Consider the following 23,425-nt stretch of genomic DNA (forward strand, 5'->3'; position numbering starts at 1 on the left):
TTTTAGTGTCCTCCCTTCTAAGTTACCTTACTTTTAGCTATTTTTATACTTTTAAATTTTTTTATTTTATAGTTATTTACATACATGTACATACACATATGTGTATGTCTCTGTGTATGAATCTCTCATATATACATATATGTGTGTGTGTAGCTGTTTCTCACACTAGAATGTAAATTCTCTGTGAGTAGGGATTGATTTATTCTTTGTACTTGTATCCCTAGTGCTTATCATACTGTTTGTTACATAAATAAATACTTGCTGATTAATTGATTCAATCCAGACTTTGCACTTACTATGATTTTAGGTGAGTCACTTAATTTCTCTGTTTCATTTTCCTCCTTTATAAGGGTTTTAAACTAGATGATGTCTAAGATCCTTTGAATGTCCATACCTTCAATCCTATAAAATAATTTTCATTCTGTTGGAAAAATGGTGCCCCAGAACTATACAAATAATTTCTGTACTGAAAAAATGATCTTTTATTTATTTGCATTTTCTTAATTAAAATTAATACTGACAGCAATTGTACTCAACAAAACAGAAACATCAAAGAACTTACATAATTCTCTCATATTTAGAGATTGTGGGAAATCCTGAGTTCATACATGGGCCTACAAACATTGGCAAATCCAAAAAATATCTTGAGCAGTGGCAAGGCCACTGAAATCTTCTGATAAACTGAGGAAAATAGGCATACTATGGATGTCCAAGTTGTAATAAGTTCATTCAAAATTAGCCCCAATATTTTATTGTTATACCAGACTTCCTTTCTCTTTCTTAGTCCAACCTTACCACATACTTTCTTTAGGTTATAGACCATGGTATTTAATCATGAAGATAAGATATTTATGGTGAATCAATTGGGTACTAAAATTGTGACAAATCTCTACAGTATTTGATAGGAAAAAAAAAAACACTTCTTTTCCCTCTTCTTAGATTGAGCACAATGTCTAAAGAAGCACCCACTATAAGGAAATCAGAGTTATTACTGTAAGAGGTACTGGCCAGAGTGTGTTCATTATTGCATAAGCAGGCAGGAAGAATGGAGCTAGAAATGAAGTGCACTTGAAACTGAAACTTAAAGGAAAAAAAAAAACCACAGGCAGCTCAGGACTATCAGATGAAAAAGGAACCCTATAAAGCACAATGTTCTTTTCTCTAAAATAATAAATTCCCATTCTTGTGTTCTACTTTCTTAAGCATCTTTGTCCTTACTAATTTTGCTCTGGATGATTGACTCTTGAAAGAGTGCATTCATTGAACACATAGATTTATCAGATCTATAGTTTAAATGTAGAATATTGAACTATCTCCCTGCACCTTGAACATAAGTATTTTTATTATCAAGAAGTTCCCTGCTTCTGCAAGTGTTGATAGAAACTAATTTTCTCTTCATCAGTTCATTTTCAGTAAACACCATCAACCTCGTAGGGATTATAGAGACTATATGGCATTTTGAGGGGTCATGTTTTGCTTGAATTAGAAGCAGGGCTATGGGCAGAACTCTTAAACAGGCTGTGCTCAATTTGGATATGCTTCTACATCCCTTTAAACAACATTTCCCCCTACTCCAGTTGCTCTAAAACCACACGTTCCCTCAAGAAAATGTCTGCTAGCCTGTTACCAACAGGCTCAAACATTTCTCCTAAGACAGTGATCACCAAACTTTGTTAATCAAGCACTCAATCAGTAAAGAATTCTTGAATATTTATCTCCTATACAGTTGTTTTTTTAAAAAAATTTATACATTTTACACATGTAATAGTCAACTAATAATATAGCAGGGACTTTATAAAACATGCAAAAAGTTGAATTAAAGAGGAAGAGATAAAAAATAAACAGTATTAAAATATTTTCATTATTTTTATTAATGGTACAGATATTTTAGTGAAGCAATGTGATAGCACATACTTTATTATTTTTGAAAATCTTGATTAAAATCTTAATTCTAATCTTGATTTTTAAAAATCTTGATTGTGATACTGTGATTTTAAAGTCTGGCTTAAAGTCCAGTTTATTTCCTTACTTAATTTTAATGGTTGGCATAGCAAAACAACAACAATAAAAACAAAAAGAAAAATCCCCCAAATGCAGAGATCCAAATGAAAGATGTGCATTATTGGCAGTGCTGACTAAATCATGGTAATTGTTTTTCATGTTTATCTCCTAATTATGTAAGGTTTTTTTTTAATTGAAATTTGCCTAGGGATGTGTGTGTTTGTATGTATTGGGGAGAAGGTTAGTGAGAGTGAAGAGCTGAGGATTACTCCTGGTTTGCAAACCTGAGGAAATGGCAGGATAGTGGCATAGGGAATTTTTTTTTGGGGGGGGGGGAGGGATGGTACTCAGCGGGAAAGGAAATTAGTTCAGTTTTGATCATATTAAATTTAAGGTATCTATCTATGGGATATTCAATTCAAGATGTCTGAAAGGCAGTTAGTGATCTGGGACTGGAGGTCAATAGAGAGGTTATAGCTGGATCAGATCTGAAAGTCATCAGCATAGAGAAAAATCTATGGGAGATGAGCTTGTCAAGTGATATAGTAGAGAGGGTAAAGAGAAGAGGGCCCTGGACAGATCCCTGTGGGATACCTATGGTTATCAGGCACAACATGGATTAGGATAAAGGAAAGGAGACTTGGAAAGAGCTATATGATACGTAGAAGAAGAATCAGGAGAAAATGGTGTCCTGAAACCCTAGAGAGAAAAGAATATACAGAAGAATAGGGTGATCAACAGTGCCAATGCCTGCAGAGAGGTCAAGAAGAATGAGGACTTAGGAATTACCTTTAGAGAGAGGAGTTTTAGTGGAATGATGTTTAAAGCCAGACTGTACAGTCAACAAGAGAGTGAAAGGAAAGGACATGGAGGTACTCATTGTAGTTGGCTTCCTCAAGAAGTTTTACCATACCAGGAAGGAGAGATAGAAGGACAATAGTTAGTGGGGGATAAAAGGATAACAATGAAGGCTTTTTGAGAATGGAGGAACATGGCCATACTTGTAGGCATAGGCAGTTGGCCAGTAGATGAGAAGAGATTGAAGGTAAGAGAGACAGGAGGAATAATAGAGGGGTCATTTTGCTGGAGAAGATGGGATGGAATGTGATTGCTTGTGCATATGGAGGGGTTTACCTTGGCAAGAAGGGCCAACTCTTTATGTGAGACGAAGGTAAAGGGAAAATAGTGACAAGGCATCTGAATGATATGAGTATGAGAGGAAAAGAGGGACCTTTGACAAATGACTTCATTTTTTTTCAAGAAAATATTAGGCAATATTTGCATCTTAAGAAGGTGGGGGGGGGAGTGAGAAGCATGATAAGTTTAAGGAGGGATCATAAGTTTTTGAAAAGCCATTGTGGTTAGTGAGATAATGAATTAATTAGGCAGATATAGAAGCATTGCCTAGAAGTAGTAAGGGCTAACTTGAGCTTATATACCATACATTTGTAATGGACCCAGGAAGAACAATTTTGCAATTTTCTCTACCTTCAGTCATTAGCAGTTGGTGGGAGTGATCGAAGGCTGTAGCTTGGTAAGACACAATGAGTGACATGATAAGGGGGAAAGAGACTCAAAAGTAGAGGATAGTAGAGAGTTGAACTGGATCACCAAGGAGTCAAGATGGGGAAAGGAGGAAAGTATTATTTATTCAAGGTGATGGTCTAGGAGAAAACTGAAGTTTGAAGGATTGAAAATCATGGTGTAGATAAAGAGTAAAGACTGATATTGGAAGGTAGGAGGGATGATTAACTATCTAGCATAGCCTATACTGAGTGTAAGCAGAGGGAAAAAGAGCGGAACAGGCTTATGCTGACTGCAAGTGCATTAAACAACTGTGATGCTTAGAAAATTCTAATATTATTTACTTCCCTTCTCACAATGGCTTTGCTTGCAATATTCCACAGGGTGCAAACACCCCACTGTGCTGACCAGTACCCTAAGGCTTTTGCTTATAAATGTTTGAGATTTACATGTATTAGGTAGTGTCTAAATCTTAGTAGGAATCTTTTAAAGTAAGAAAAAACTGATTAAATCAAAGCTAAGGAGTTCTACATAGCAACTAAGTCAATTCCTATTTTACCCTTTTGCAAGGGTGATCTTTATTCTCTATAAGCTTCAGTTTTATCATTTGTTTTTTAAAAAAGAGGATGAAAACTTATGCTATGTACCTCATAGAGTTATTGTGAAGGAAATGCTTTTTACAGTGTAAAGAGAGGTAGTGATTGTTGAAAGTTGTCTTGAAGAATGAGTTCATTAAGAAGAAGTTCTGAAAGGGCAACCTCATTTTCTTTTTTTGACAAGGTTACTCAAAGTAAGAGTCAGCAAGATGTTATGGATAGGGGGCAGCTAGGTGGCGCAGTGGATAGAGCACCGGCCCTGGAGTCAGGAGGACCTGAGTTCAAACCCGGCCTCAGACACTTAACACTTACTAGCTGTGTGACCCTGGGCAAGTCACTTAACCCCAATTGCCTCACTAAAAAAAACCAAACAAACAAAAAAACAAAAACAAACAAAAAAAAGATGTTATGGATAGAAGATTTGCTCTGGAGTCAGGAAGTCCTGGATTCAGTTACTGTCTAACTAACCATGGGGTTGACTTCTCAGTCCCCAGCAACTCTCTAAGGCTATCAGTTACTGTTGAGATGTCCAGCTTTTCACAAGGTTGAAATCGTAGGTCTGGGGGGAAATTACAAATACACTAAGATACTAAAGGAGAAAATCAATTAAAATTACCAAGGATTTACTGAGTACCTACTTTGTGCCAGAAATACTTCTGCTAGCCACTGGAAATGTAACCACTGCCTTCAAGCAACTTAGAGTATACACATTATAGTATACAAAAGGGGGTAGTGGTGGTGAATACATCCACAGATAAATAGGAGCAAAATTAATAAATACAGAACAATCCAGAGTTTAGATCTTAGTTAGTGGGGACAACATTTGGTATGGGGAGATTAACAAAAACACCTGAGCAGTGCTTTAAAGGAAGCTAGGATTACTATAGAATGTCATACACAATAATACATCAAGATTTTAGCCAGATATTTAAGTCTCTCACAACGTCTTTGTGCATCAGATTAAGAGCCAATCTTGAGTGGAAGAAGATAGGACAGTGAGGTATATTTTGAACTGAATTAATGTGAGGGAGTCAAATAGTAGTGCTTAATCTTAGCCTGGGAAAGTGTTGAGTGGAATGATAGAGAACATTGTCTTTGTGTTGTGTTCAATGCATTAGAAGTGTTATCAGTTATTTGACTGGAGATATAGAAGGTATGCTCTTTGTAAATTTGCAAATTACTCAAAACTGGAGAAGATAGCTAATATATTGGAAAATAGATTTGGGCTCCCCAAAGATTTAGAAATGTTGAAACAAAGGGTTATTTCTAAAAAATTAATTTAACCAGGATAACTATAAAATCCTACACTCAGCTTCAATGAACCAACTCTCTAAACCTATAATGGGGCAAATGTGGCTTTCAGATACATGTGAAAATGTGTGTTAACAATGTGAATTGGCAGTCCTCCAAAAAAGCTAATTCAAAATTTTGTTACCTTAATAGAAATACAGTGTCATGACTGAGAAACTTGCTGTATTCCCTCCTCATCAAGCCACAGCTGGATTGTGCTTAGGTGTGGGGTGCCATATTTTAAAAGGCAAGTCGGACCATGCCTACAGAAAGAAAAACTGTAATGGTGAGAAAAATGAAAATATACAATGAAAATATACATGAGTCCGGTTGAAGAGCCTTAAGCATGTTTAACCTGGAGAAGAAAACACTTAAGGAGAATTTGACAGATACATTCCCATTTGAAACTTTTTCATGGGGAAAGGGAATAATACTGTTCTGTGTGGTCCTGGAGTTTCTACAGACCAGTACCAGTGGGGCAAAGTTACAGAAAGGCATACTTAGGCTTCATATAAGGAAAACACTTTCCAACAGTTAGAACAGGAATCAACCCCCTCCCCAAATGGAAAAGATTAGAGAGTTTAGCATCCCTGGAAGTCTTTCAGTAGGGTCTTGGAATGATTTAAATAGGGGTTGAAATAGCTGGACTTCCAAACCATAATTCTATTATAATTATTGTATAAATATGGCTATTGTTTTTATTATGACATGATAAAAATATAAATTTTCTTATTATATATAACTATTATTTTTATTATGATGATATGTAATAAGAGTAGATATAACTCATGGTTTTAAGAGAATTTAAGGAAGGCCTTCAGTACCTGGAGTGGATTCCCTATGATACATTTATGAGATGACATAGTCAAGAGTCCACAAGACTATCCAGGCATTGATGATACTTAATCTACATTGTTGCAAGGACCACCTATATCAATGAGATCACAGATGTATTTAGGATATCCTGTTAGAACTCTGGAGATGATCCTTCTCTTAGGGCAGATGTTCTTTACCTGGGGGTCTGTGGTAGATAGATATTCATGGCATCCATGAACTTAAATGGGGGGAAAATTTCATCTTTATTTCAGTATAAGTTGAGTTCCTTTATAACCATATGCATTTTATTGTATGTAATTAAAAATATTATTCTGAGAAGGAATGTACCTGCTTCACCAGGCTGCCACCCTGTCCATCCCTGTCTTAATGTGACCATAATAAAGTCTAAGAAGCAACATGGTATAATTTATAGAGAGCTAGGCTTGGGGTCAGGTCGGCCTGGTTTCAAGTCCTGCTCATAACAAATAATGTCTCTGACCATGGAAAGCAACTAAACTTCTTGGTACCTGGGGCAGCTCTCCAAGATCATAAATTCTGGAGATATTTTGGATCTCAATTACTGGAAGGAGTTTCCATATAGACGGTTCCCTACACTGATGAACCTACAAATCCAGATCAAATCACTAACGTCCACATTACAACTAATCATCTGAAGAATAGATTCCTATATCCACACTTTTTTTTTTTAGGGCAATGGGGGTTAAGTGACTTGCCCAGGGTCACACAGCTAGTAAGTGTCAAGTGTCTGAGGCTGGATTTGAACTCAGGTACTCCTGAATACAGGGCCAGTGCTTTATCCACTGCGCCACCTAGCTGCCCCCATATCCACATTTTTAAATCTTATTTTTGCATTCTCAGTATCGCAAGTCTTTTTCTTCATCATAGTGTTACTATAATCAGAAAGGCAGGACAGTGAACTAAAGTAGTATGAAGGCATCAATTGTTGCTGTTGATTCTTTTCTTTTTCTTCTTTTTATTGCAGGGCAATGAGGGTTAAGTGACTTGCCCACGGTCACACAGCTAGTAAGTGTCAAGTGCCTGAGGCTGGATTTGAACTCAGGTCTCCTGAATTCAGGGCCAGTGCTTTATCCACTGCTTCACCTAGCTGCCCCATGCTGTTGGCTCTTAACTGTGTATACAACAGCGTCTTTAGAGCTGCCTACAGCTAGCAAATACCAGGAGAGTCTGCCCTGTCTGAGATAAGTTTCTTTTAAGGAAGGAGAGTTAGTAAGGTTGGGGCAATCTTTCTGAGACTGATCACTGAGGCTGTGGGTATTTGTGTCTTGTGTATCTCTATGGAAATAGTATGTGTCTTAGGTCTTGGATACCAAAATTACTGAAGGGTTTGGTGTGGCAAAGTGATAAGAGATTAGGTGAATTCAATTCTCCTTTCTCATGTGTGATCTTGGGTGAGTCATTTAATTTTCTTGCACTTGAGTTTCCTCATCTTCAAAATAAGGGGTTTGAATTAGGTCCCTTCAAACTCTACATTTGGGGCAGCTAAGTGGCACAATGGATAGAGTGCTGGGCTTGGAGTCAGGAAGACTTCTCTTCCTCACTTCAAATCTGGTCTTAGACACTTAGCTGTGTGACCCTCAGCAATTAACCCTGTTTGTCTAAGTTCCTCATTTGTAAAATAAACTGGAGAAGGAAATGGCAAACTACTCTAGTATCTTTACTAGTAAAATCCCAAATCAAGTCACAAAAAGAGAGACATAACTGAAACTACTCAATAACAACTCTATATTTATGATAAGATTATTACTATTAAAGTTATTTCAGTGGCAGCTTTCATGGATTATGACTTGACATATATTCATGTATATAAACACCCATACAAACATATTGGCCCAGTTACAGAAATACTGACAAACCAGACACATTTGTTAGGAGCAGCTAACATAACGCTTTGCCCCTGAATTAGTGGGTATTTCCTTGAAGCCTGAACAGATACATTTCACACTGAATCACCCCAAGATTAAGATTTGCATCAAAACAATTTTTTACTTAATGGAAGACCAAAGCAAACAATAGAGAAAACAAAATGAAGGTTTTTGAAAACTGTATTGCAAATTGTCAATCCAATAAATGTTATTAATAGACTGTTACTTTTAAAAATCTTTATATTCACGTAGCCCTTTAAAGTGTGCAAAGTGCTTGTGTCACAACAATCTTATGAGGTAATTTTTTTTTAGTTGTTTCACCTTTAATGTGCACAAGACAACATAATGCATAAACTTTTTGCAGGCATGCAGATGGGCATCATGACTCCTCAGTCACATACTCTCCAAACCTTTAGACTTATAATAATGATTAACTCCAGAGCCCTACCTGCCCCTTTCCATTGGTTATGTTGATGGATAATCCTATTTTCCTTGTTCCCATTTGCATACTTTTGGATGATAGCAGTCAAGACTAAGTCTTACGGTCAACACACATGCCCATAATGGTGAGTCCTGGCAGAATTTTGAACCACATCTTAGTTAAAGTTTTAGGGACACCTAGGTGGTGAATTTTTAAAGCTGAGAAGCTAAGTCGGCGAGAGGCTAAAGTACTTGCCTGGATCCAGATGGGAGTCCTGCTTCTCCAGACATTTAAGTATAATGCTCTTTCCATTCCTTTTATCAATTAATACCTTTTTATCAATGTATGGGGTAAGGGAAAGGAGAGAATAAGGAGATAATACAAAAATATCAAATAGGCACTTGAATTAGGTATAATTAATTATACTGTGAGATACATGCTATTAGAAAAAAAATTACAAAAAGAATAAACTTGTCTTTTAAAAATCAGGCTCTCAAAAAGATTTAAAAATACAAAATTGAATCATTCTCAGAGTGAAAGGAAAAGGAGACACCGCTATGGATTGATTTTTCAGAGTAGGAGACAAAATGATTTCCCCTTACAACTTCAGGAATTATGCAAAACATTTTATAAATGTATGGCTTATGTCTTTTGATCAATGCTCTGTTTGGCATGTATATCCTAGGTTATTATTGTTGAAGAACACAACAAATAGTTGAATAATTTAGCTATCTACATAGGAAGTCTAATTATATACTTTTGATCATGATCCCAGTTCTCACTGCCAAAAAAAAAAATCTGGACTTAGGAAATGGATAAGAAATTTGGGGAAAAATGAGTGCTAGAATACAGTGCCATGGCTCGGGTCCAAGTCATTGCTCATCTTTTTCCATTGGTCTTCAGGATGGCATATTCAAAGAATTGATAATGGCATTTGATATTTCTGATGAGGGCTTCTTTGGACAACAGCTAGAGAATGGCATTATGTTCACTGGATCCATTTTAAATCCATAGTCAAAGTGACCCGAAGAAATGAACTTGCCAAGCTTAAGAAGCAGAAGTTGAGAGAGACTTTCAAAATATAGATATTGAAAAAAAAAGAAAGAAAAAAAGCAAGCATGGCAGGTGCTCCAGGGAAATACTCCTCATCTACTTTTATTTTTTTGGTGAGGCAATTGAGGTTAAGTGACTTGCCAGGGTCACACAGCTAGTAAGTGTCAAGTGTCTGAGGCTGGATTTGAACTCAGGTCCTCCTGAATCCAGAGCTGGTTCTCTATCTACTTTGTCACCTACCTGCCCCCCTCATCTAATTTTGAAGGTTGCATTTCACGTGATGCTATGAATTTATTACCAGGCATTCCCATGCTCCCTTCTTTTCATAGGAAAGGAATTTAATTCCTCTTGGCCTTCTTTGGAAGAAACTTTCTACATCTTAAGAAGTAGACTCCTCCGGTTTAAAAAACAACAGAGTCATGACTTGTTCCCAAGAAATCCAATTGTCTTAATGAAAGGGAAAAGAAAATCTGCTGCGAATAAAGAAGCCCTCTCCTACTTTATACCCAGCTCAAAATGACAGCCCCACACCATAACCCCTGATGAGTGACATAACCAAACCATTACAACACCTAAGACTCAGTTGTTGCAAGCTTTAATTGATGACTGTCTTTCACCAATGTTCAGTACATCTTCAATCCAATTATCTGGCCATATGTAGGTGAGTCTGGAGAGCATAGCCCCGATTTCTTTCTCTGGGAGTGATCATTACGTTGTTACCAAAATGTATCACAATGATATCTTAATTAAAACTAAGAAAGTTAGGCACACATGTAGGTAGAGAGGATTGTTAATTAAATGATGTCTTTATGAGTCAGTCCCACCATGGACTATGAACCCTTGGCTTGTCCTTCCTACTTTTCAAAGAAGAATACAGTTTATAATGGACCTCCATGAATCATCCTGGCAATTTGTGATAGCAGATAAAACTGCAGTATGAGTTTTTTTGATATGAAAGAAAGTTCAATATGAGGGAGTTTTGCATTGATTTTTCACACTCTTCAATGTGGCATTAAACTTTAGTTTTTTAGACATTCCAATAACTAATGAATTCTAGGAGAATTTGGATCTTAGGGAACCCTTTTCCTTAACTTATGCATACAGGAATAAATTTCATTGTTTTTTGTTCCTATTCATCTGCCTCCCATAGCATTTATCATTTTTAATCATAAAACTTGCATGTATTTCAAGCAAAATCCCACTTGTGCTCACTTGAATGCAGAAATATCAGCTAAAATGATTGAAGTGGACAACCCTTGAGGCTCTATTCTAAACATCCAGCAACGCATTAGAAAAAAAAACAAAACAAACAAACAGCTTTTTAAAAGACTATGTTCTCCGAATTTGAATTTGAGACTCTTGCAGCTATAGTAATGTCAGACTAAAAAGTCCTTTGGGAATTTCCTAATCTTAATGACCTTTTTTATTTAAAAAAAAGGTATTTTAAAAATGTTTTTTCATTAATCTTTGCTAAGCAGATTGAATGTGTTGAAATAGGCACATTCACTGTCAGTAGAGGTCCCAAGAATTTAATTCAATTTAGAATCTACAACATCTCTTCTTGAATGTACTTTTCTACTTGATACACAAAAAAGAAAAAGAAAAAGAGTAGTTTATAGTTTTTCCTTTGGTGAAGGAGCTATCACAGATAATTTTTACTAATAATTACATAAAGTGTTTTTAAAGTTTACAGAGACCTTCACCACAAATGTTATCTCATTTTATCTTCACAAAAACTCTGGGAATTAGATAGATGCTATATTTTGTAGATGAGGAAACTGAGTTAGAGAGAGATGAAATGACTTACACAGCTTGGAAATGTCTGAGGCTGGATTTAGGCTTAGCTGTTCCTGATTCCAGGTCCAATCCTCCATCCTCTCTGCATGTGTATAGACCATTCGAACCCTTAGGTTGCCCACTGTTTATTGCTCATTCTCACTCATAATGAGCCTTTTTATCTCTCTAGTCATAAATTGTTTTGATGATACATTTATACCACTTTTACTTTGTAATATATTACATATAGTTAGCCACCTAACTTTCACTACTTAAAAGAAGAAAAAAGAACACACACACACACACTCACACACACACACACACACACAGCCCAGGCCATTCATGCCTCTCCACATTCCCAGTGCCAGTTTAGGACACACCCACTCCCTTTTTTGGGAGGAGGGCAATGAGGGTTAAGTGACTTACCCAGGGTCACACAGCTGGTAAGTGTCAAGTGTCTGAGCTCAGATTTGAACTCAGGTCCTCCTGAATCCAGGGCTGGTGCTCTATCCACTGCACCACCTAGCTGCCTCCCCTCACTTAGTTTTGTTGTGGTTTTTGTTTGTTTGTTTGTTTTTGGTGAGGCAATTGGAGTTAAGTGACTTGCCCAGGGTCACAGAGCTAGTAAATGTTAAGTGTCTGAGGCTAGATTTGAACTCAGGTCCTCCTGAATACAGGGCTGGTGCTCTATCCACTGCGCCACCTAGCTGCCTCCCCTCACTTAGTTTTAAATAGGAGATTAAGAAAGATGGGTTAGGGCAGTGAGGTGGCACAGTGAATAAAGCACTAGCCCTGGATTCAGGAGGACCTGAGTTCAAATCCTGCCTCAGACTCTTGATACTTACTAGCTCTGTGCCCCTGGGCAAGTCATTTAACCCTCATTGCCCAGCCAAAAAAAAAAAAAAAAAGCTGAGTTGTCCATGTAAAAGGTAGTCCTTGTGATGTAACTTGAGGGACGGTACATTATAGGATCAGAGATATGAGTCTAAATAGGTAATTCCTCATATTACAGATGAAAAAAACTGAGATGCAGAGAGATTAAATCATAGGTATCAAACACACAGCCTGAAAAACTCAAAAGTGAGCCCAAACCAGATTAAAATGTATTGGCATATGTTGAACAAAATAAATAAAAATACAACACAGATAATGTTAATTTGTGGTTTTCCAAGTCAGTATGCAACCTGCAGGAATAAATATCTATTTGAGTTTGACACCACTGACTTACACCATCCTGAAATGATGATCACTCCCTTAAGGAAAACAGTAAAGAGAGTGATCTTGTAAAAAAATAGCCACACTTCTAGCACATTTCTATCCTTTGATTGCCTCCCCAGGCACCCTATCTTGTTAACACTTGCCATCCCTAGCTCAGCATCAGGTTGTTGCAACAGTCATAGGTGGCATCATAAATGTAGATGATAGTAGAAGTCATCTGGCTCAATATCTTCATTTTATAAATGAGAGTAAAATGACTAGAGGTAAATTGAGTTATGTAAGTGAGAGATCTCAAAGAGGGGGAGGCCCAGACAAAATGTCCTTGTCTTTTAGCTATTGATTGTTAAGCTGCATAAATGCAAAAGGGGACCAGAAACCTCTGATTGCAACTCTTAAGAAATATTTGAAAATGTAATGTCTTTGGTTTTCTTTACTAAGAAGTTGTCATCTTAAATATTAGCATAACTAATAAGCTACTTTTCTCTTTGGTCTATTTTCCCCCTTCTCATTTGTAAGTGGCAGAGCCAGTAATCAAATCCAGGTACTAAGACTCAATTTAAGTTCTTCAGAGAATAGTGTTTTATGATTTGTCATCACTCATCATCATCAGAAGAATATTAGTGTGAAAAGTTTTCTCTGTTCAAGAAGGGACCATGGTATCATAATGAGACATTTGAATTTTTCAGTAACCTTCCCATCTGATCTCCTACTGTTTAATTGTTGACTTAGCTCAATGTACATTTGCAGTAGCCACCTGATATAAGCCTGTCTAGAAGGACATATTCTATAGGTTTTCCATTCAGCTACATATTGAAATCTGGACAATAAACATTTTTTTGTATGTTATGCTTGTTGATAGAGTGCTGGAATTGGTGTTAGGATGGCCTGGGTTCCAATCTTGTCTTCATTACTTACTAGCTATGTGGCCTTGGGAAAGTATTAACTTCTTAAAGCTATGTTTTTTAGCTAGTGTTTTGGGATAAACCAATTCTATGATAATGTGCTAGTGAAAGACATACTGCTCTTCAACTGAATTTGAATTGGATTTTTGTTCCGTAGCCTTTATGAGTGACACCAATATTTTCAGAGACATAAGAACATTACATTTATTATTATTATTATTATTATTTTTTAGCACTCAGACTTTCTTATCTCCCTCTGGTCCTGCCATGAATTTGTGATATGTATAAGATCAATTTAACCCTTGGTGAAAATTCGCTGGTCTCTTTAAGATGTTAATTAGCTACTTTGATAAACTAACATGTGCTAATTTGATGCACAAGCAAAGTTTAGAATGCCCCTGATGCCAAATAATGTGGATTTCTACATGCGCCATGTGTAGACAATGCTTCTGTGTCTGTTGTGGAAATCAAAGAAGAGGTTACTTCAATGATAAATATTTTAAGTTATTTAGTAAGGGAGGAGGGGGGGTAAGCTAATGATAGGGCACTGGAGAAGACTTAGGGGTCCTCAAAGGAACCCACAAATCACTAGATATGTTTCTCCACCTGGGCTGTTTTGTCATGCTGCATCTGTTTTGTAGTCCTCATTTGAACCCCAGGATTCATTTTGAAACTGCCTAGAGCAATAATTTATAATCTTGTAGGAACTGTGACAGCCAACTGTTTGTTTGATTTTTTTTTTCCAACAGACACACATCTTCTTAATATTGCTCTGTGGAGTGTGTTTCTTTTTCATTAAACTTACTAAGACATTTCCAGACTTCAAGGATTCGTGATTCTGTCTTGCCACCAACGCAGATCTTAATCCCTATATGCCATAGAAAACAGTCTTCATGGCTTTCTGAGGCTAAAAATGTTAATCACCTGATGGCCAGTTTTCTACTAATGAGCTTCTCCAAACTTTTTCAAGGCAGGATCCACACTCTAACCTTTTTTTTGCAGGTAATGTGATAGTTCATATTTATATAGTGTAGTGTTTGAGAATTCAGCAATACCTCTGCATCTTTAGAGGACATTTGAAAGTGACTTTGGCAATAAGTTTGTACTAATAAATTCAGAAGGAGATCTGTTAAAATATACTTTTTACTGTAGTTGGTCATACCCCATACTTGAGCACTATAATACCATAAGACACTGCATGTTTTCATACAACCAAACTGGGGAATCATCAAACTAACAGGGGTTCTTAACTGTGGTGTACATGAACTGGGTTTTAAAATATTTTGCTAATTATGTTTCAATATAATTGATTTTCTTTGTAATCCTATGGATTTTATTTTATGCATTTTAAAATTTATTTAGAAGGGATCTATAGGGGTCTCCAGAGTGCAAAAGAGGTCCATGACACATACAAAAGGGTAAGGACACCTAAAATAGAAAATTAATTGAGAAAAACAACTTTCTCTCATTTTGATGCCTACCTTAAGCACTCATCTCTAAACTTCTCTCTGCTTCACCACCACCACCAATCTGTCCCCATAGTTCTAGTTCAGTTCTCTGAGGAAATAATACTTCATATGTCTGAAAGGGAGTTTAGAAATAAGTTTATAACCATAGGTCTTTTAGAGTTGGAAGGGACCTCAGATATCATCTCATCATTTTCCTTAGTAGGAAACTGAAGATCAGAGAGTCAAGTGATGTTATCGAAACTCACTCCTAATAGTAAGTAGCAGTGTTGAGATTTGAACCTGTGTCATCTGACTTTGAATCTGTTTCTCTTTTGATTATAACAATTTTCTATTAAGACTATCTTTATGAGGACAGTGGATCTTACTATATTCCATACCCATTGGATTAATTTGAGTAGAACCCATATTACATTTTTCCATTTCAAAAAAAACAACAGTGAACTTATTTATAACATTTATCTTAGATTGTTTATGAGGGCGAACTAGTCAGATGCATATCTAGGACAATCAATCCTGATGAATAGTTTTCCCACTAAGGAACTGGCATCACTGACAAAATGTTTTTCTTTGATCTTATGATAAAATGTTTGGTCTACTTGTCTTTTTCTCTTCTCCTCTCCCCTCCCTTCTCTGTCTCTGTGGGGATTTTACACAGTAGTGTCTGTAGTTTCCTTCATCTTCAGAGACGATGTAATGGACATACCATCAATAAAGCATATGATCCTTTCAGCAGTGATGATGGATTTGTTCTCATCCATCCATCCTCTCTTGCCTAATCCCCTTGGTGACAAATGGTATGCATTTACAAGATGTATGGCTAGGTAAATAGTCTGTGGCCATACAATAAACTGAAACTCAGTGGCCTGCATACAAAGAGAAAATTGGTTAAGTGGAAAGAGCACTGAACTGTCTGCAGTCAGTCCAGACCATCCAAATGATTGCATTTGGATGGTTACTAAATGTTAAACTTTCAGTACTTCCTTTAGCTTGCCTGGGCCTCAGTTTCCTCATCTATAAAATGAAGGTTGGACTAAAGGGCCTCTGAGGTCCCTTGCAGCTCTCAGTCTAGAATTCATAGCCCAGTTTTTAATTGCAAGGGGATAACTGAGTGACATTTAATAATTGCTACATCTTTGAAGCAAGTATATTTTAGTATTCCTCTCCATCATACCCCCTGAGAATTAATGATTTTTCTCATCTTGTGAGAAACATACCCTTTCAGTGATACTCAAATACATTTAAATGCATTACCAGAGAAATATGACTAAATATAATGGATATAGTTATCAAGATGATTGCGAAGTTCTGCTCCATGGTAAACATAATTAACATTGTCAAAATCGTGTTCTATATTTCAGTGTTCCAATAAGGGTAGTATCCCTTAGCGATGGCTTGGATTGAAGCACTAAGGGAATAAGCAATCTCAGAATAGCACTGGAGGTGCTGAAATAATAACTGATTTCAATGTATGCATATGGACCATTTTATTTATTCCAAATAAACTCAACAACATATTACCAATAGTCCCATGGAGTACAGTATGGTATAAGAGACAGAGTGCTGGCTGTTGAGTCAGAAAGACTTATGGATCCAATCTCTGACATTTATTAGTTGTCCATGATCAAGCCCCTTTAATCTCTCTGACACCGAGAGATCTCTTAGCACTTTAAGTTACAGACAATTACTGTCTGTATTGGTAGGGGGTTTGCCTACTCATGTCATCTCTGATCCTGGACATATTGGGCATAAGAGGTAGCTCCTGGTCCTAACATTTTGTCAAATATCCCATATCTAGGATTGGGGATGGGGGGGGGAAGAGAAAAAAAGAATTTATGTGATAACTTCATTTTATATTTAAAAGGACTAGCTAGTTGTACATAATAGATGTGTAGTTACATGCGCAATCAACTTTTTTTATTATACAATGTTATAGAAATGCTTGTTTTATTCCATGAATTAAAAACAAAATAAAGAGAAATTAAAAAATAAAATACAACATAGCTGTGATCACCTGTCTTCTACATCACAAAGCTAGCTTTCCCTTTCCTGTCAAATAAAGCCCAAATTCCTGACATTCAAATCTTTCCCACATATGGGCACAATAACTTTTCCAGAACTTACACTACTTGCCTAGGTATATTCCAAGCTTCAGTCAAATGGAGGGGAGGGAAGAAATATTTTCTAGAGCATCTGCTATGTGCCAAGCCCTGTGCTAAAGGCTTTTTTTAAAAACAAGTATTATCTTATTTGCTCCTCCAAACAGTCCAGCAAGATACATGCTATTATACCCTTGTACAATCGAGAATCTGTGGTAAACAGAGGTTAAGTGACTTATCCAGGGTCACAAAGCTAATAAGTATCTTATGTATTCTTCAAGGTTCAGCTCACATGACACCTCCCCCATGAAGCCTTTCTCCTTCTCTGCTCCCCAACTCTACCTAAGTTGGAAGTTTTCTCTCCCTCCTCTGAATGACCATAGTACTTTGCACATCTCTTATGATACTTATCCCATTCTACCACTGTTGTAGTAATTTATTTTGGCAATTTTTCTCTTTCACTCAAGTTATTATATTTGTTTAAAAGGTAATATAGGGGGCATCTAGGTGGTGCAGTGGATAAAGCACTGGCCCTGGATTCAGGAGGACCTGAGTTCAAATCCAGCCTCATTCACTTGACACTTACTAGCTATGTGACCCTGGGCAAGTCACTTAATCCCCATTGCCCTGCAAAACAAAATTTTAAAAAATTAAAAAATAAAATAAAATAAAAGGTAATATAGTAACATGGAAGGAACAGCAGATTCAGAGGGCAGGGTTTTGGTTCCTGGCTTCAAAACTTACTGGATTTGTGACCTCAGGAAGTCAGTTTGCCTTTCTGAGCCATGTCTTTTAAAAAAGGGGTGTTAATACATGCACAATCTACTTCATTTTGTAAAAATGTATAAGCATCCTATCAACATCAGTCAGTTAATAAGCATTTATAAAGTGCTTTCCACACTGTGCTAGGCATTGAGGATACAAAGTAAATGGTGGTCCCTCCTCTCAAGGACTTTCCATCCTAAAGGGGAAGACAACAGGAAAATAACCATATACAAACAGGATATGAGAATTATGTGAATTGTCATCTTATATAGGTCCAGTTCCTCATGTCTACGGTCTCCTCCAGCTTTATCTATGGTCCTTTGCAACTCATATCTTATTCATCTTTTTATCCTTCATTGTGGCTTTCACATAGTAGGCACCAACAGGTGCTGGTTGAATAAAAGAAAGAATTGATGTTGAATTAAGTGGATGGAGGGATAGATGGATGAATGAACCTTGATTAGCCTCTCTTCTTTTGCATGTGCTACTGCAGCTTCTTAACGTTTACACATTTGTTCTCTAGGATGCCATTTTTCAGTAGTTGGTATGAGACTTTGTAATTGTCCTCAGATGATTTCATATTTCACATGGGCTTATCTTCCCCAACTATATTTTAAGTTCCTCAGGGATAGGGATTTCTTTTGTTCCCTCAATAATTCTTAGTACAGGACTGTGCACGCATTAGGCATTCAGTGAATGCCTGTTGATTGACTGGCCTGGGCTCCAGTAGACTCAGAATGACCCCCTGGAGGCTAGATAATTCCTAGAAGACATCAGCACCTGGCTCCTAGTGTCAGAAGCTTTGGGGAGCTCAAGGAAGGCAGCCTAGCAATCCTGATGCTTTGTAGCCTTATTAATCTTGTCAGCTTTCTAATTCACATGATGAATGTCTTACCACTTCTGATGAAAACAAAACACAGGAGTTGATTCCTTTTTAAAAGGCTAAAACTCTTCTGGGACATCCAGTTGGAGGTGTGTACAGATGCAGCCTTATTAGATCTGGTAGTGTTGGTTCTGTTTTCCTTAGAAATTCTAATTATCCTATGTTCTAAGGCTATTTGAAAGTGAGATTGGCAATCAAAAAGTTACCTAAAGGTACTGTCTAGTTAAACTTTCCAAATGTCCTCTCCAGGCTACACTCTCTCAGAAAAGCCCCCCGTGGCATTTCCTGTGATCTCCAAAAGTTCTCTCTTCTCTCTAACTAGCCTTTCACAATCATGTGATCTAGTTGACTTATAGGAATTCTATAGTGACAGCAGAGGATGTGCTCTGGTGCTGTTGTTTAAGAAATCATTTGCGTAACCATATTATTTGCTTCAGGGCACCTGCTGGTATGGATATTTCTGAAATAATCTGTGTGTTGTTCAAATGAAGACTCAGAAAGTTTGCAGTAAAATAATGAGGATGGATTTTTTCAGCTAGAGTTTTCGAGAGGGGAAAGGAAGGGTGAGAACCACAAGAATACTAATAACTTACAATTATACAGTGCTTTATGGTTACAAAACACATTGCATACATTACCTCAATTGATCTATACAACCACTTTGTGAGACAGGCATCCCAAACATTATCCTCATTTTTTTTTTCTGCAGAATAACCTGGGGACTAGAGAAATTTAGTGACTTTCTCAAAGCTACACAGCTGGGACTTGAACCTACCATCTCTATTGACTCCAAGCCCAATGCACTTTTTTATTACTCAATATGCCTGAGATATACAAATGGGCTGAAAATAAGGATGGAGTGTGACAAAGTGAAGGGAGATGTAAAAATGATCTGGTTAAATTCATCAGTACAAGTCATTCCACAAAGAAAAACATTTTAAATGTCTCGATTTAGAAGTATTGGGTCCAAATAATCCATTTTGCATGTCAAAACATACGAAAGAACAAGAGATCTAGAATCAATTCCTGACCCTAACATTAAGTAGGTTTATGAGAATAGACAAGTGTCTTCACATCTCTGAGCCTCAGTTTCCTTATCTTCAAAATAGAAATATTATAGAATAGATTTAGAACATGAATAGATTTTAAAGGCCAGCTGTCTTGGAAATGCTTAGCCTAGAGTCCATGGACAGATTATAGGGAGTCTGTTTTTTTTAATGTTTTATAACTATTTCAGTATGAATTGTCTCCTTTGTAATCCCATTTATTTTATTTTATGCATTTTAAAATATTACATATAGGTGTCCATAGACTTCATCAGAATGCCAAAAGAGTTCATGACAAGCACTCCCCAAACCTTGATTTAGACCAATCCCCTTCTTTTGCAGATGAGAAAATGAGACCCAGAGGGGACAAGGGAAACAAAGCAAGTGACAAAGCCAGGATTTGAGCCTAGGCCCTTGCACACCAAATCCAGTGCTCTTTTCACAGTAATTCTCAGGGCTGTTAGGAGCAAAGCCCTTTTTAAACTTCAAGGTGATCTATAAATGGGTGGTATCATTATTCCCTGTGCTAGATGTACAGATGCAAATAGCAAAGGAATCATCCTATGAGGTCTCTTGTGGATTCTTAGCTGAAAGTTAGATGGGGGACTACCATAAATATAAATTGCCTAAAGGTGAATTGCTACAGCGGATGGTGGTTCATGCATTTGTGTGAATTTTGAGCACTAAACCTGAATAGACTCCTGACTCCATTAGGGCCTCTTGTATTCAGCTGAAGTTATAAGGACATGTCACTGACATGCTTCCTGCTGTTTACCTTATTAGACCACAAGTAAAGATTTTTTCCCCCCTAAGAGTGGCCTTTTAGACACATTTATAGGACCTCCCTCTGCCTGCCATTTATTATTACCACTATCATTACACTGCCATTTCTTGTTACCCTTTGTTGACATTTTCAATTTAATTAAACAAATATATATTGAGTTGTCTGCTACATGCAAGGCACTGTCTGTGGGCTAGGGATACAAAAATGAGTAAGGCAAAGCACTTTAAATAAATTTCTAAATTCAGTTTTTTTAATTAATAAAAATCTGTTTTTTCTTCATCCCAACTCCCACCCCTGCATTGGAGGAAAAAAATGAAAAGAAAAACAAAGCAAGTAGAGCAAATAGACTTAGTTAAAACAAATTCCCCTATAGTTTGTCTGCCCACTCACACCACATTCCCCCAAAATATGTCTTTTTCTTCCCCCTCAATTCATCACCTCTCTGTGAAGGTAGCTTGTTTGATCATAGTTCCTTCTGGCATATTACTGTTAGTCATTGCATTGATTAGGATTATTTTTTTTCTTTTGGGCAGGGCAATAAGTGTTAATTGACTTGCCCAGGATCACACAGTCAGTGAGTGTCAAGTGCCTGAGGTCCAATTTGAACTCGGGTCCTCCTGACTCCAGGCCTGATTCTTTATCCTCTGCACCACCTAGCTGCCCCCTATTAGAGTTCTTAAAACTTTCAAAGATGTTTGTATTACAATGTTCTTTTAATTGTATAAGTTGTTCTCGTTCTGTGCATCTTATTCTGCATCAGTTCATTCAGTTTTGTCAAGGTTTATCTGAAACTTTTCTTTCATAATTTCTTTTAGCACAATAATATTCCATTGTATTAATATAACATACCTTGTTCAACCTTCCCCCCAAAATGAGAACCGTTTTATTTTCACAAAAGAGGCTCTGTTAGACAAAGGACATTGTAAACATTAAAGGGCAATATAAATGAGATTTAGTGTTGTTGTTGTTATGTCTTTTGTACTCACATAGCTTCTAATCTTATAGGAAAATAATCCAGATGCCTAAACAGCTTTAAGGAAAGGAATGAGAAATAAGGCTAAGAATATAGGTTGGTGCTATAGAATAAAGGTTAAATGGCAAACAGAAGAGTTTGGACATTATTTTCCAGGGACTCAAGAGGCACTGAAGGTTTTTATAATAGGAATATGAGAAGAACTATGTTCTAGGAAGATTAATTTTGCAGTGGGAAAATACTAGAATCAGGGACACTAATTAAGCGGTGATGGCCATGCTCCACACAGGAGGTACTAAAGGCTTGAGCTATGGAATTTGGTGATAAACTATAATGCAATGAATTGTACACTGAACCAGGAATTGAAATGACTTGGATTCTAATACTGGTTCTGTTCTGTTATGAACCAGTTGTGTTACCTTGGAAAAATCAATTAACCTATCTGAACTTTATTCCTCACCTTTGAAAAAGAGGGACCTGAACAAGATGACTTCTGAGATCCCACACAGTAATTGGGATTCTCTCATCTCATTGGTGATCTTTCAGAGGACAAACTAATTTAAAAAGTGAGGTTCTCAGCATTGTGCATAGAGTTAAGGAGTAACTTGGTAAGAAAATGAAAGCAGTGAATATAAAAAAACATCTTTTGCAAATTATCGGTGAGTTGAAGAAACAAGTTAAGGGAGAGTAGAATACAGGTAAAGCTTTCTTAGGATGGGCAGACAATATTTATGGGAAGAGGGATGGCCGGCAGTGGAGAAACTTAATATGTAAGAAGGGAAGAGGATAACTGATGGAACAAGGCTAAGGGAAACCATGAGATCATGAAGTCAACAGTACATGTTGACTAGGTTAGCATTTAGTAGGAAGATATATACTTTCCCCTTAGAGACAGGAACTGAAGAAAAGAGAGGAAAGGTGACTATAAAGAATAACTATGAGATGGAGAGGAAGGAAAGAGAGGGAACACATGAAGTGAAATCAGTCTTCTCAGTAAAGTGGGAAGTGATGGCATCATTTAATGATAGCAGGGAATGGAGGATGGATCTAGTGGTGGAGAGAGAAAGTTTAAAAAATCCCCATAGAGGAATTGAAGAGGGATTCACAAATGGTTAAATAAAAATATTGCCAAACAGCAATAAGGATGCAATTGAGTTTGGAAAGGTCATATTTGTTGTCCCAGTCAGCACAGTTAGTGACATTCTCCAGAAATTCTCATCAATTTGCACCATGATGAGAAGATAGAAATAGGTGCTTAACTGAGTAAGAATTAACTCACTTGGAATTCGGAATCCTTCATTAACTAGCCCTTCTATCCTTCCAGCTAGGTGGTGCAGTGGATAAAGCACCAGCCCTGAAATCAACTGTGTGACCCTGGGCACGTCTCTTAACCCTCGTTGCCCCATAAGAAAAATTAAAATTAAAATTAAAATAAAGTGAAGGTCCAATTCTATTATACTCCTACTCAATAAATTCCAGTGACTTTCTATCACCTCCAGGGTGAAATATAAAATCCTTCATTTGGTGTTTAAAGCCCTTTTTAATCTACCCCACAACCCCTACATTTTTAGATTCCTTGATGTTACTCAAACAAGATACTCCATCTCTCAGCTCCAGACATTTTCTCTGGTTTTCTCACATGTCTGAAATGTTTCTCTCCTCATCTTATTTGGGGGGGGGGGGGGCGGGGGACAGGGCAATGAGGATTAAGTGACTTTCTCCCAGGGTCACACAGCTAGTAAGTGCAAGTGTCTGAGGCCAGATTTGAACTCAGGTCCTCCTGAATCCAGAGCTGGTGCTTTATCAACTGTGTCACCTAGCTGCTCCCATCTTCATCTTTACCTCCTACTTTCCCTGACTTCCTCCAAGTACCTTCTAAAACAGTCTTTTACAGATAGCCGTTCCTAA

Source organism: Dromiciops gliroides, chromosome 6 (assembly GCF_019393635.1).
Source record: "Dromiciops gliroides isolate mDroGli1 chromosome 6, mDroGli1.pri, whole genome shotgun sequence".
NCBI lineage: Eukaryota > Metazoa > Chordata > Mammalia > Microbiotheria > Microbiotheriidae > Dromiciops > Dromiciops gliroides.